At 44.4% G+C, this 14034-nt stretch overlaps 1 protein-coding gene across 10 annotated transcripts in view; it reads left to right on the forward strand.

The window, feature by feature from the left end:
* TANC1 (tetratricopeptide repeat, ankyrin repeat and coiled-coil containing 1) overlaps positions 1-14034 on the forward strand; it is a 227096-nt gene that overhangs the window by 44994 nt on the left and 168068 nt on the right. The window contains exon 2 of one of the 10 annotated variants that reach the window (XM_048214535.2): positions 2814-2981. The exons of 8 other annotated variants lie outside the window; for them this stretch is intronic. The gene's annotated coding sequence lies outside the window, so the exon portion shown is untranslated. Of the gene's footprint in view, positions 1-2813; positions 2982-9324; positions 9398-14034 lie in introns of those variants that run through there. One more of the 10 variants, XM_057318046.1, reaches the window with a different exon arrangement.

Consider the following 14034-nt stretch of genomic DNA (forward strand, 5'->3'; position numbering starts at 1 on the left):
TTTATTTGGTCTTCCTTCTGATTGTTTTAACTCAGACTGGCCCAGATGGAGAGCTGTGCCTTATAATTTTTTATATTACTTATTTGTCACAGAGCAAGGTCTATTCCAGGATTTGGAAAACATTCAAAACTCTGAGGGCTAGATTATAAATGGCTTAGGATGCCCTGACCAGTTCCTTTGGTTTTGCTTCAGTTTCTAGCTGTCAGTGGTTGAGTCACGGGTTGGAAGTGTGGAGTTCGTTCTACGTAAGTTCGCCCCCACAGCCTACCTCCTGGCTTAGGCCAGCTCAGTGTCCATATACTCACCGGCCAGGCGTGTTGGAGGCACCCCAGGCTCACTTTAATCCTTCAGGGGCTGAGCGGAGTCACCCTCCATTTTGATGATTTCCTCAACTCCTTCAGTCTTCTTTGGTTCCCTGTCCCCTCTCCATTCTTCCTGCCCTGCACTCCAGCCTTGAATTATATGCTAATCTATATCACATATACTTCTCTTGCATGTAGGCAATATGAAGCAGGAGGGATGGGAACTTTGAAGCCAGCATCATCTGAATTCCTGAGCCTGTTGTTTCTTCTTCTCCTCCTCCCCCTCTCCTCCTCGTGGTAAAACACACACACATAACATGAGATCTACCCTCTTAACAAAATTTTAAGTGTACAATGTAGTATTTTTAACTATAGGCACAGTCTTGTACAGCAGATGTCTAGAACTTTTTCATCTTGCACGACTGAAACTTTACACCCAATGAACAACGTTTCCCTACTTCCCTCTCCCCTTGCCCCCTGGCAACGAGCCATTCTACTTTCTTTTTTTTTTTTTTTTTTAAGATTTTATTTATTTATTCGACAGAGATAGAGACAGCCAGCGAGAGAGGGAACACAAGCAGGGGGAGTGGGAGAGGAAGAAGCAGGCTCATAGCCGAGGAGCCTGATGTGGGGCTCGATCCCATAACGCCGGGATCACGCCCTGAGCCGAAGGCAGATGCTTAACCGCTGTGCCACCCAGGTGCCCCAAGCCATTCTACTTTCTGCCTCTGAGTTTGTCGACTTTAGATACCTCATGAGTTGGAATCATACAGTATCTGACCTTCTGTGACTGGCTTACTTCACTTAGCATAATACTCAGTGTTTATCCATGTCTTAGTATGTGATGGGATTTCCTTCCTTGTTTAAGGCTGAATAATATTCCATGTGTGTATGTACCACAGTTTCTTTATCCATTCATCTGTCAGCGGACATTTGGTTTGCTTCTTCAGTCTTGGCTGTTATCAGTAATGCTGCAATGAACATGAAAGTACAAGTCTCTCTTTGGGATCCTGATTTCAGTTCTTTTGGATAAAAACCCAGAAGTGGGGTTGCTGGATCATATGCCTAATACATATATTTAGGTTTGTAACACAGAACTTGTGCTCCATGTAATGCATAGCATAGAGAATGGGTCCTCTCCTGTCCAGAGTCCTTGGACAGACCCTCTTGTTCATGTATTTCGCTGTACTTTATCACAGGTAGTTAGTACTTCTGCTTTACTGATGCCTTACTGTTTTTGATCATGTGTTCAGTAACTTTGAGAATAATTTTGAGACAAAGTCATCATTTTCCAAAAAGAAAAAAAAAAAAAGAAACCAAGTTTTTATTCACTGGTCACTCACAGCAGCTGTGTCATTGAGGAAGTGTTGACACTGCTTTTGGTTTTTAAATGACTGTGTGTTATTCCTTCCCAGGACTGAAAAAATTGCAAGGTTGGAATTTTCGGGATTGTTAACAAGATCAAAAAGCAAAGATATGAAGCCAAGGGGGAAATGTCTTTCTATAAAATAGTGGTGGAAAGCAGAAAATTCTAGAATTCTGTAGAAAATGATAGGTATTGCAAGAATAAGCTTTGACCAGAAAATGAAGGTTGCAGTTTTACATGTTATTTTGAATTCGGATTCAGTTTAGCCAGCTAGAGTTTTTAATGTTGTCTGATTTTTTTAAAAAGATGTTGATAAAAATGTACATATAAATTTAGCTTTGTTAACAGACTTTTAGAACATGACTTGATTTCTTTGGAAAGAAGACCTACCTCATTGTTTTCATATTTGTAATTTCAGTAGCCATCGGTATTAGCTTTGGAGTGGTTTGTAAGAAGCCTTTTTGCTCCCCTCCACCCAGGGAAGACACAGTTGTAGCCATTTCTCCGGTTTTCCTCAGGTTTCACCTTAGAACTCATGAACAAAGCTGCTGTGGCGTCACCGTACCCACTGTCAGCACGGGGGCATTTTTCTCAGAGAAAAGACACATCCTATTTTCTCTTGCTTTGTTGATGTTTTGTTGCTGGAATTTTCATTTCTGATAGGTTAAGATCCAGATCTTGTGACTTATTTGTGTTCTGGCCAGGGGACCCTCAGCTTTTTGTGATCTGAGTCATTTCCTACTGAGGCCCCATTTGGGCCTGGAACTCCCCGCCCAGGGGTGGGAGGCATGTAGCAGGGCAACAGACCTACTGTTTGCAGCTGGGAGGAAGTTTAGTGTGCCAGGAGGAAAGAACAGGGGTCTTCAGTGCTGGTGAACTGGCACATGGTGGTCTGGAGTGGCCCAGCACAGAGAGAGTAGCCTGATAAGGGCACCCATATTCCAAGACCTCTGGTCCCTTGGAGGATTGCCAAGGGCAAGGAAGCACCTCAGCCCCCAGGGATTTGCAGGTTATCAGAACTGAGCTAGAGGGTGAGGGAGGCCTGTGGAATGCAGGAGAAAGAAGTCGAGTTACTAGACACAAGGTCAGGGCCGGTTAAGCAGCAAAAAACAACTTGGCCCAAACTGTTTAAATCTCTATTCTAGAAATTCCCGCTGGATTGAGCCAAAGAAGGAAGGTGGGGCAAGAGTCAAGAGGCTTCAGCTGTGGGAAGGAAGGGCTGTGGAAGCTGAAAAAAAACAGCAGGCCAGGCCTGGATGTCCCGACAACCTTGACCTCCACCCTCTTAAAAGAGAGAGGTTTCCAGTACCCTGGTAGGTCATTGTAGCCTGTTTGTAAAATGAATGGGTCTGAGTGTAAGGGACACATTCAACAATGAGCTTGAAACAAGACTGAGAATTGCTTTTGTGAATCTGGAAATAGATTAAGTTTTTAACTCAGTGTAGATAAAAAAAAATTACTTGAACCAAGTGTAAACCATAAACCTTTTATTAGGGAACTACCAGTTAAATTCATTAAAGTACTCTCTTTACTAATTCCAAAGCAAATCAGTACTTTTGAATGCTATTACTTATCAAAACAAAAATATGAAGTTACCCAGTAATCAGTTCTGAATAGATAAATCATTGAAGCCATTTGAGTTTAGGTTGCTTTTAGATGAAGGAAAAACTCACCCTAACCTTTGTGGTTCAGATAGGTACATGCAATGGTGCAGAATTTATTCCTTGGCTCTATGTCCCATATAGATTAGATTCCAAGATAAACTGAATCTTGCCCCATTGATCATAGAATCCTAACATTTAAACTTGCATTTTTTTAATTCCTTAGGAAAGCAGGAAAATCAGCATCTTTAAAGGCTATGGAAATGCTTGGGCTTATGTTAACTGGAGTTAAAATTTAAAAAAAAAAATGCTTGGGCTATTTTAAAACATACTTATTTAAATCCCTTCTTCCTTAAGACCATCTGGGCTTCTAGACAAAGGGAACTGGGGAAGGGCAAGCAGGCATCAGCTGTGAGTGGCAGAGGTGGGGGGCATGGTGTCCGTGCATGGTATCCCTCTGCTCAAGAAGTTTAGATCTGGTAAGGAGCTTAACTTACAAATACCACAAGAAAAGGTAGATGATGGGAAGTGCGACTGTGTGACAAGGATGGGAGTAGGCAGTTGGAAGGTTCCTGATCAGAATGGCAATGCCAAGGGTTGTGTACCTGCCTTTGAAAGTCTGTCCCGGCGTTCAGTAGTGCTGCAGACCGCCTAGAGTCAGCGCACTGCTGCTGGATACAGTACCTATTCTTATTTTTGACAACACGTGGGTCCTAGAGACTGAGGTTGGCCATGTGGGCATCTTCTCTCCTGGAGAGAGTGTCTTGGAGACCTACTGAAAGTGAAATAACCTTTTCTTAGTGCCTGGGATAGTCTTTCAGGGCCACTAATTGTGCTGTTTTGAAATGCTTTGTTTTGGTGTCCTTGGACACTTTTGGGGATTGAAAGTCTATTTAAAGTGTAACAGCCTGTAATCTACTGTTTGGGATTTTATAAATTGTCTCCCGTCAGTCATACTTTCTCAGGGCTATCATTATGCCTTGATTTAACAGTCACCCACCACCCTCTTAATTTGCAGTGACCTGGGAAACCAAATATTTCCCTCCTGTTAGAACCCTATCTAGAAGAGGAGTAAAATAGCTCTCAGGGAGGGCCCACGAAAGAGGTGTTGGATCGAGGTGGGAGAGGCTGGGAGTTCTCTTCTGAGCTGTGTGTTTGTGTTTTGAGCTGTCTGAACGTTTGCAGATTTTGGCAGCTGCAAAGACTAACTTTTGGTTCCTAGCCGCTTGCTGGATGGTTGAGGTTGCTAGTTCATGACTGCTGTCCCCTCCCCGCTCTTCCACACCAGTGTGCAACTCTTTTCTCCCACCCATGCCTGAAGCAATTTTGTTAGGGAAAGGAGAGAATGAATGTTTTCTCAGGGACAATGAGAAGAAGGTGAACGAAGGAAAACCCAGGGCAGAGGCAAGGATTTGTCAGTCAGCCACTAGTCTTGAAACCTAAGATGCACCGAGCCCTGTGGAAGATACAGAGGGACCATGTGGAGCCTGCCTTCAAGAAGCTTAGCGTGTAGTTGGGAGAGAGAACTAACAGACCCGAAGTCCTAAGTGAAAGTGCTAGAGAAGTTTTGCATTGGGTGTGAGTTCAGAGCAGAGGGACTCGAGTCAGGAACTTTGAGCCAGCTGTGCTGGGGTCCAAGCGGTATTTGAGAAAGTAGTCATGCAGTCACATTGGAGAAACCAGCTACATTGGGAGAACATGACCCCAATGGGGAAGTGGCAGAGGTTCTGGAGAGACTTAGCACATCTGGTGAACCATTTCAAAGGGGGGATGGATGAGAGTTTGTGACTGGTTCACTGACTGTTGTGTCTGTGTGGCTGATTAAAATGCAGACTCTTGGGCTCTGCTCCAGATAGTATGTTCCCCTTATGTGGTCTGAGGCAGTGTCCAGGGATGACCTCATTCTGCTACTGTGGCCTGCAGGACATACTTTGGGAAATACTGGTAAAGGATGATTAGGCAAAGCTGGTTCATTTTCCCATGAGAGACAGAAATTGGGAAGGAGGCGTCCAAGCTGGGCTGCCTGATTTTTGTCACTGTTTCAGAAGGATGGGTAGAGAGCAGGTAGCCCTAAGAGCTAAAGCGCAGGGAAGGGAGAATAGAATTAACTCCTCAACTGGAGACTGTATCCCTGCAGTCCTCATCCTTCACCCAGATGCCTATATTCTCCTCCGTATCCAGCCACCGTCACATCGGAGAACATAATGATGCTAATTTAAAATCACATCCGGGCTCAGCCCTTGTATGAGCCAGCTGGGTCTTATGCCTAGGGAAGCTCTGTGTTTTGGGCGCTGTAACTCCAGGAAGTTAGCCGGTAATGAGCGTCTGCTTTGTTAGATTTGGTGAGCAAGGAAAAATGGATCATCAGTTAAAAAAACAAAAAAACAACAAACCTGTTAATGTTGTTATTAGAAGAACCAGGAGAAGTCACAGGGGTAAATACGGTTCAGTAGATTCTTCACATATGAAACCCATCATATTACAATCACTTCTTACATAGCAGACACTTGACCTGGCAATGTGCTTTACAGATGAGCTTTGAATTGTTCCCTCTTGCCATCCAGGGCTTACTTGGGGAACAACCCAGGCCATCCCACTCCTGTCTTCTCCTTGAGGGTTGTGCCCTGCAGGCCATCACTTCAGCTTCCTCCAGCTCTCTCCCTGGTCTATTTGTTTGTCCTTCCACCCCCCCTTTTTAAGGCATAAATATTTCCTTGCCCCCAAACCGTCAAGTAAAAAGAAAACAGACCAGGGATAGGACAGGGGCAGTGGGTTCGTAGTCCCGGCTATACATTAAGATCAGCCGGTTAGCTTTATAAAGTATCAGCACTTGAGCCTCATTCCCAGAGAGTCTGTTTTTGTTTTTCTGGGCATCAGAGGGCATCATTTATTTTTCAAGCTCGCCGGGAGTGCTGGTCCGGTGGTTAGGATTGCAAGCCCCCTCAGAGTAAGTGAGATGTAATGATACCAGCAGTACCTGCGTCTCAAGGAAAATGGAAGCTGCAGGATTTGAAATGAAAATAGGAATTTTAAAATAATGCCTTTTGCTGCTCCTGTCCCCAATGCATGCTGAGTCCGTGGGGTTCTCCTCCCTATCTTCCTCCTGTATTTAAGCCTGCTTTCTGTTAAGCACCAGCATTCAAAATGAAACAAAACAACAGCGAGAACATTCCTTTCCTCGCTTTAGCATTTCCGTGGCATTGTTTTCCACTCTGTCTATGCAGTGGACTGTGACCTGCACCTCTGAACTCTCACGTGCAGCGGGCTGTGACCTTCGTCACCTCTCTAGGCCTCATGGTCTAGTGGGGCAGTGTTGGGGGCTGTAGAACCCTGTACAGCCAAAGGATGGGGACTGTCACACGGAACCAGTGGTCACACGCTTTGGTCCATGAACACTCACGGCAGTCGGTTTTGTGGTCTCAGGAGGCCCGCATCTAGGGTTTAGGGAGATACCTGAGAGATAATAAAAATTCTCTCCGATGAATACTTCTGTTGGATAAAAACTTGGAAGTCTTTTTGTTCATCTTTGAAAGAGAGTGATGACCAGGAAGTAAACTCTAATAATTCAAAGCATTTTAAGGTGTCTTTTTTTTAGGCGCCAATTAAAAATCAGATCTGCAGATTAAGAGCTACTGATTGGCAGTTGAGGGATATCATTCACCTGGTCTCTAAACTCCTGTGTTTTAGGTTCCATAAAAATTCTTCCAATAAGTGTACTTTGTTGTCTTTTGAATTTTATGGGAGAATATTTTGTGGCATAATGCTTGTTTTTCAAAACTTTCTTGGGCCCAAATTTTGGATTATGCATTGAAAGTGAATGGAGCCCTTTGAACGGAGGAATACTGAAACAAAAGCAAGCAAGAAGTAGAAAGTTGCACTTTTTTCTAACCTAACATTCATTCTGAAGGACCGATTCGAGGCATAGTTTTTGAGTTTGGGTAGGTGAGTGATCTCGCTGCAGTTATAAGTAACTTCTCAAACACCAGTCAGAGTTCCTCTGGTCTCATTGACCTGCTTTTTTTTCCTTTCTATAATTACTGAATATGGCCCTTAAAACCCATGTAGGACCAAATACAGAATCTAAACTCTGTGATCTCATCACCACAAAGACAGGCTGTAGGGACAGTCCCTCTTCTTGCAGGAAGCCGCCTCCTCTTGGGACCTCTGTAACTCTGTAATTTATAGCGGTGTCTTTGTGGTCTTGAACTCAGAAAGGACCTTTCCCCCATCCTTACAGAAGTAGTGTAACAGAGCAGTTGCTCTCGGTGGAGAAGGGGCCAGAGGGAAAGTATGTGTGTGCATAACCTGTTACAGATGTAATTTTAAGGGTGCCCATGCAGCGGGGGGTCCTCTGGGCAGAGGGTCTGCCTGACAGCCGGCATATTGTGGGCTGTGGTGGATATTCTTTTAATACTTGTGTGTAGGCGTGGCTGGGACAAATGAGATGCCTGTCTTTTCTGCTGAGGTGTGCTTTAAGAAGGGAGGTTGGCTAACGTACTCGCATCAGCTGTGAGATGGATTCCCTCCCTTGCTGCCAGAACCTTCTGTAAAGGGGCAGGTGATCCCTGTTATGCGCTAATAATAGGAGGCCGCCCTGAGATACTTGAGCTGCCGCTCACCAGGTGGTGCTGTCCCGCAGTGAATGCTTAAATACTACCAGCGAGGTCAGCAACCTGGGGGCAGCAAAACCTGGGGCGCTTGGAAGCCGAGGCAGCATTTGTGGACTGTCGCTGAACGCAACAGGAGGCCTTTTTCAAGGAAACATTTGATCCCAGGTGATCACCTGGTCCATGTCATGTCGTCGGTCTCTCTTCGTTCTGCTTCAGCGAGATCTCTGCTGTCTCTGTAGTCAGGGAAGACTTGAACTTGTGCCCTGCCTCCGTCTCCGGTTGCCTCCCAGAGAAAGGCTTCTGCACTCTGTTCTCATCTTTGAAGTCCTGGCGGGGAAGGGGGGCATGTCTTCTAGAGCTCCTCATTAAACAGACTTAAAGGGGAGAAAAGGCCTCCACCCAGCCTTTGCGTGCACAAGCCTATTAGAGTCTGCTGCCCTGCCAAGGTGGCTTTGTTGGCCTAAACGTGACTACACACGATTCCGTCCTTTTTGGCAGTGAAGCCCGCAGCAGCGCTGTGAGGGCATTGACGGGGACCGAGCCTCGTGGCTGGCGTGGCTAGGCATAGATAGCATCCTTGCAGAAGAGCATTTCCCAGGAACTAGACTGAGTCAGTCATGGGGAACCTCTTCTTGGAGTCCTTCATTCAACAAGCATGCACTGGGCATCTGCCTCTTCTTGTGACAAGAGCAGAAGGTCGGGGGAGGGGTGGCAGGTAAGACCAGCCCTGGAGAAACTGGTAGGAGGGGAGGTCAAGGCAGAAGGAAGCGGCTGCTAGAGCTCTGGTCCCCGAGAGGAAGGCCTGGTGAGATTCCCTGGAGAATATTTGAGCAGTGCTGGGAGGATGACTGATTTCCAGAGTGGGAGAGAGGTGCTTCAGGATGAGGGAACAGGCGAGCAGAGGTGTGAAACTGGGCAGTGTGTTCAGAAAGAGTGAGCTGTGTGGAGAGCTGGGACCTGAGAGGAGTGCGGCAGGACATGTGGGAACTTCAGCACCCTGAGTGTTTTAGGGAGGTTCTTGGCTCCTTATCTCAAACCTTTGAAACCTTTCTTTGTGTCTTGGGCTGCAAACCTATTAGCATCACTTAAAGAGAAAACTTGAGAGAGGAGAAGTAACAAATCCTTCAGTACCTTGCTCAGGACAGGAGGCTTTCAGTAAATGTCCCTGGTCAGCTCAGCTCGGATAGAGGGCATCAGAAGAAAGAACGAATTTTCTTGCTTTTGCCAGCTGGTCACCTTGCTTTCCCCTCTGTTGAGAGCAGGTATGTGCTGACCTCTCTTTCCTCTCCATCATGGCTCTGTTGGGAGTTTCTGGGAGGTTGTAGCTGGTTTTATAAACTCTGCTTCTTGTCTCCTAGGGCAAGCGTGCTCACAGCTTTTCTTTTTTCCAGTTTTCTTTCTAGCTTTCTGTGGCCGACTTGTCCGGAGGAGCTTTCTGGGTGCCCCCCCCCCCCCCCCCGCCCCCGAGTGAGACTGCCTCTCTCTGTTGCCAGCACGGGAAGTCTGGGGTGAGGCAAGGTGAGTGGGATTACGGAGAATCCGTCCTCTGACCCTGTTTTCCAAGCTGAGTTATTCTCTGAAAATTTTGAGGGCTTTGAAAGTAAATTGGGTTTTTAGTCAAATTTAAGATTTTTTTTTTAATTGGGGTCTTAATTACTGTTAAAGCACTCTTATTAATGGGGATGTTTCAATATGGTTTTTTTCCCCCCAGAACTTTTCCAATTTTCTTGTGCCCATTTCAACGTTTTGGGTCTCTTTATGGTTCCTAGCACGGTACTTCTCCACTGAAAACATTTAATATGTGTTGTGTGAATAGCTTAATACCTTACAATTGACAGTTTGCAAACACAGAAGTCCTGTTAACTTATTCTGAGTTGTGTCTTTTCCCTTCCCTGAATTTCAAGGATTTTTTTAGTTGTGTGCCTTCAGGAACTTCAGGAAAGTCGTTAAACTTCTGTACTATGGTTTTCCTGTACTGCAGTTTTATATGTGAATTTTCAAACAAAAATACCTACTTCAAGGGTTTGGGTGAGGCTGGAGGCTCCTGTTGGGTAAAACTTTTGTTCTGTTCACATTGTTAGTTGTGTTCCCTAGCTCTAATGTGTGGCAGTTAGTAGGACTCAAATAGTCCCTCTTTCCTTTAAGAAGAGAGTTGGCTGAAAACGGGGTCTTCAGCCCCATCTTAAGTGAGCACAGCTTGGAGACTCTTACTTACGCTCAGCTGCTCACAGTTGAGGCCACGGAGCAGGAATCCTCAGGAGGTCCAGGACAGAATGGTTGGCTGAGGGCTCTGAAGACTGCCCTATATTCCTTCTCTGTGGGTGTTGAGAAGGGTCCCCACAGGAGATATGGGGGTCAAGGTGAAAGCCACTTCCAAACCTCTGAATTCTTGAAACGTCCATGTAACATGCAGGTGCGCTCTGCCATCTGTCCTGTGTGGCTTGCTGGCGGGATTTCACATTCTGCCCTCACCCCTCCTGCTATGCGTTGCTTGTCATAAAGAACGCAGTGGTCACATTGCCCTGAAAACTTTGGGGGATCCTGCCAAAAGGTAAAGCTTCTCAGCAGGAGAAGCTGGGGAGAACACAGCTGAATCTAAGGAGAAGTTTTAAAAATTAGAATACCGGGGGGTGCCTGGGTAGCGCAGTCGTTAATCGTCTGCCTTCGGCTCAGGGCGTGATCCCGGCGTTCAGGGATCGAGTCCCACATCAGGCTCCTCCGCTGGGAGCCTGCTTCTTCCTCTCTCACTCCCCCTGCTGTGTTCCCTCTCTCGCTGGCTGTCTCTCTGTCAAATAAATAAATAAAATCTTAAAAAAAAAAAAAAAATTAGAATACTCGGACTCCCCCCAGGTGTGCTGAACTAGAATTTTGGGGATGGGGAGTCCCTGCTATATATATATTTTAAAACTCAAACGGAGATAGTGTATAACTTCTTGAAAAATATTTGTATGTGGACTAGACTTAAAAACAAAGAAACTTTCTTAGGCTGAGCAGATGTTTGGGGGAATTATTTTTCAACTCTACTAACTAGTTTAACCAGTTCATACAGCCAAGCCAAACATTCCCTTATTGTGCCATAATTTGCATGGTAGAACCATTGTATAACTTTAAGTTAAAATTGCCTGGGACAACACTTTCTATCCTTGTAAGTATACAAGGAATGAGGAAAATGACATTGAAGAACAATTTTCTAAATTTAGTAGGAGTTAAGGTTTATTGAGAAATACAGGTGGGAATATGCTTAAATGGAATTTAACTCAAAGTATGCAGTGATTTGCATATTGAAACCAAAGCTTTTTGACCTATGGTAACACATTTTTCAAAGTAGTATTGAACTAGCAATTTAAATGTATTGCCCTCAGAGATTTATTAGACAGGAAATTTATTTAGTAAGGGATACATTTTTTTCCTCTTCCGGGAGGTTTTGGGTGGTAGAGAATTAGCTAATTTTTCTTTATTCCTTCCCTGGGACCAACTTCAGGAAGTCGATAGGAGCTTAATAGCAAAGATCATGTTAAATGTTCATGTCTCTTTTGCAAATTACCTTTCTCTCAAAGAAAACCTTGCAACTTGTTATTTGAGGTTTTAATTAAGGTTTGATGGAGAATAAGTTTATATTTTGAGATCAAAGAATCTTACTGTTGAGGAGGGACCTTTAGAGATGACCTGTCACATGCTTTTTCATTGCCTCAGCTTCATGGACACTGCTGTTGTTAAGGTTACAAATGGCCTCTGGTAGAACTCTTTGACATGACTTTTCTGTAGCACTTGATAGTACTGACCACTCCTCATTTGACACTTCCTCCTCTGGGTTCCTTTGCATCATTTCTGACTACATTTTCTCTTCTTTAATTTCTTCCTAGGTCCTACTGTACTTGCCCTCAAATGTTCATGTTCCCTGAGCTTTGATCCTTGGTGGTTTTCTTTTAGTCTGCTGAGCCTCTTTGCGGGGACCTCAGTACTTCTGTGGTTTCAGCCACCACCCACATGTTAATGATCCCTAAGTCCTTCTGTGAGTTCATCCCCTTGTCTCAAACAATCTCTTGGACATTTCTACTTGGACGACTCATATTTACTTTTAACTAGGAATATCCAAACTGAACTCCTTTCCCTCCCAATTAGTGCCTGCTTCCTGTCTCCCTGCTCTCCACTGCCCCCCCCCCCCCCCCAAGTCCCCTCAAACCTAGGCTTCAGTCTGCTTTTCCCACTTTGGTCATTGGCATTATTCAAGTCAGAAATGTGTGACTCATCCTTCAGCCTCCCTCAGTCAGCCCCATATCTTCATTTGCAATTAAATTCTATCATTTTAATAACCTAAATAAAAAAGGAAAAGGCCATTCCACTGACGTTTAAATATTATAGGCATTCAGAGTTGTAGCTGGGCTTATATAAGCAGACACAATAACACGAGACAATTATGACCGTTCATATAATATGCATTTTGTACTCTGCATAATCCTAGATACTTGTTATATGTTATTTCTAATTTTTACAACTACTCTGTGGCATATTATCTCTATAAATGAGGAAATTTTTTTTTTTTAAAGATTTATTTTAGAGCGAGAATGTGCGGAGGTGGGAAGGAGGGGCAGAGGGAGAGAGAGTCTTAAGAGACTCCTTGCTGAGCTCAGAACCCAGCGGGGGTGTGGGAGGGAGGGGACCTCTATCTCAGGACCCTGAGATCATGACCTGAACCGAAACCAAGGGTCAGACCCCTATCTAACTGATACATTCAGATGCCCCATAAGCGTGGAATCTAAAGGTTCAGAGATTGTTACTGGCCCAAGATCACAGAGCAAGTAAAGCATGGTGGGTTTGGGATTGGGGGATTTTAAACCTGTGGGTTGGTCGGCCTGACTCCAGAACCTTTGACACCATGATACTGTCTTGCTGTGTTCCTGTGATGCCACAGTGCTATTTTAGACTTCCGGTTGGTAGGTTGACTTTGTTGAGGGCAGGAACTGGGTGTTACTCAAATTTGTGTGTCCTATATTTTTTTCTTAATAGTAGGTGCTAAAGACAAGATTTGTTTTAGTTTTTGTTTATTTAGAGAGTGAGCGTGTGTGTAATTGTGGAATCAGCGGGGAGGAGAACAGGGAGAAGGACAAGTGGACTCTGTGCTGAGCGAAGAGCTGAACATAGGGCTCAATCCCACAACCCTGAGATCATGACCTGAGCCAAAGTCTGATGCTTAACCAACTGAGCCACCCAGGCATCCCAAGCCTCTCTTCTCTTTTAAAGCTTTTAATTCCATTTAGCTAACATACAGTATTGTATTAGTTTCAGGTGTACAAGATAGTGATTCAACATAAAACACCCAGTGTTCATCACAACAAGTGAACTCCTTAATCCTCATCACCTATTTCACTCATCCCCCCAACCTGCCTCCTCTCTGGTGACCAGCAGTGTGTTTTCTAAGCGTCTGTTTCTTGATTTGTCTCTAATTTTTTTTTCCCTATGCTCGTTTGTTCTGTTTCGTCTTTTTTAAAATTACTTTCTTTTATTTTTATTTAAATTTTATTTTATTAGTCACCATACAGTATATCCCCAGTTTTTGATGCAATGTTCCATGATTCATTATTTGCATATAACACCCAGTGCACCATGCAATATGTGCCCTCCTTAATACCCATCACCGGCCTATCCCAATCCCCTACCCCGGTCCCCTCTGAATCCCTCAGTTTGTTTCCCAGAGTCTACAGTCTCTCATGGTTCATTCCCCCTTCTGTTCACCCCCCCTTCATTCTTCCCTTCCTTCTCCCTACTGATCTTCCTATTTCTTATGTTCCATGAATGAGTGAAACCATATAATTGTCTTTCTTTGCTTATTTCACTTAGCATAATCTCCTCCAGTCCTGTCCATGTTGCTGCAAATGTTGTGTAATCTTTCTGATGGCTGAGTAATATTCCATTGCATATATGGACCACATCTTCTTATTTTATTATTTTTTAAATATTTTTCTTATGTTAGTCACCATACAATACATCCCTAGTTTTTGATGTAAAGTTCTGTAATTCATTACTTGCATATAACACCCAGTGCACCATGCAATACATGCCCTCCTTAATACCCATAACCAGCCTATCCCACCCCCCCCCCCGAAGCCCTCAGTCTGCTTCCCAGAGTCCATAGTCTCTCATGGTTCATTCCCCCT

Source organism: Ursus arctos, unplaced genomic scaffold, assembly GCF_023065955.2.
Source record: "Ursus arctos isolate Adak ecotype North America unplaced genomic scaffold, UrsArc2.0 scaffold_1, whole genome shotgun sequence".
Taxonomy (NCBI): Eukaryota; Metazoa; Chordata; class Mammalia; order Carnivora; family Ursidae; genus Ursus; species Ursus arctos.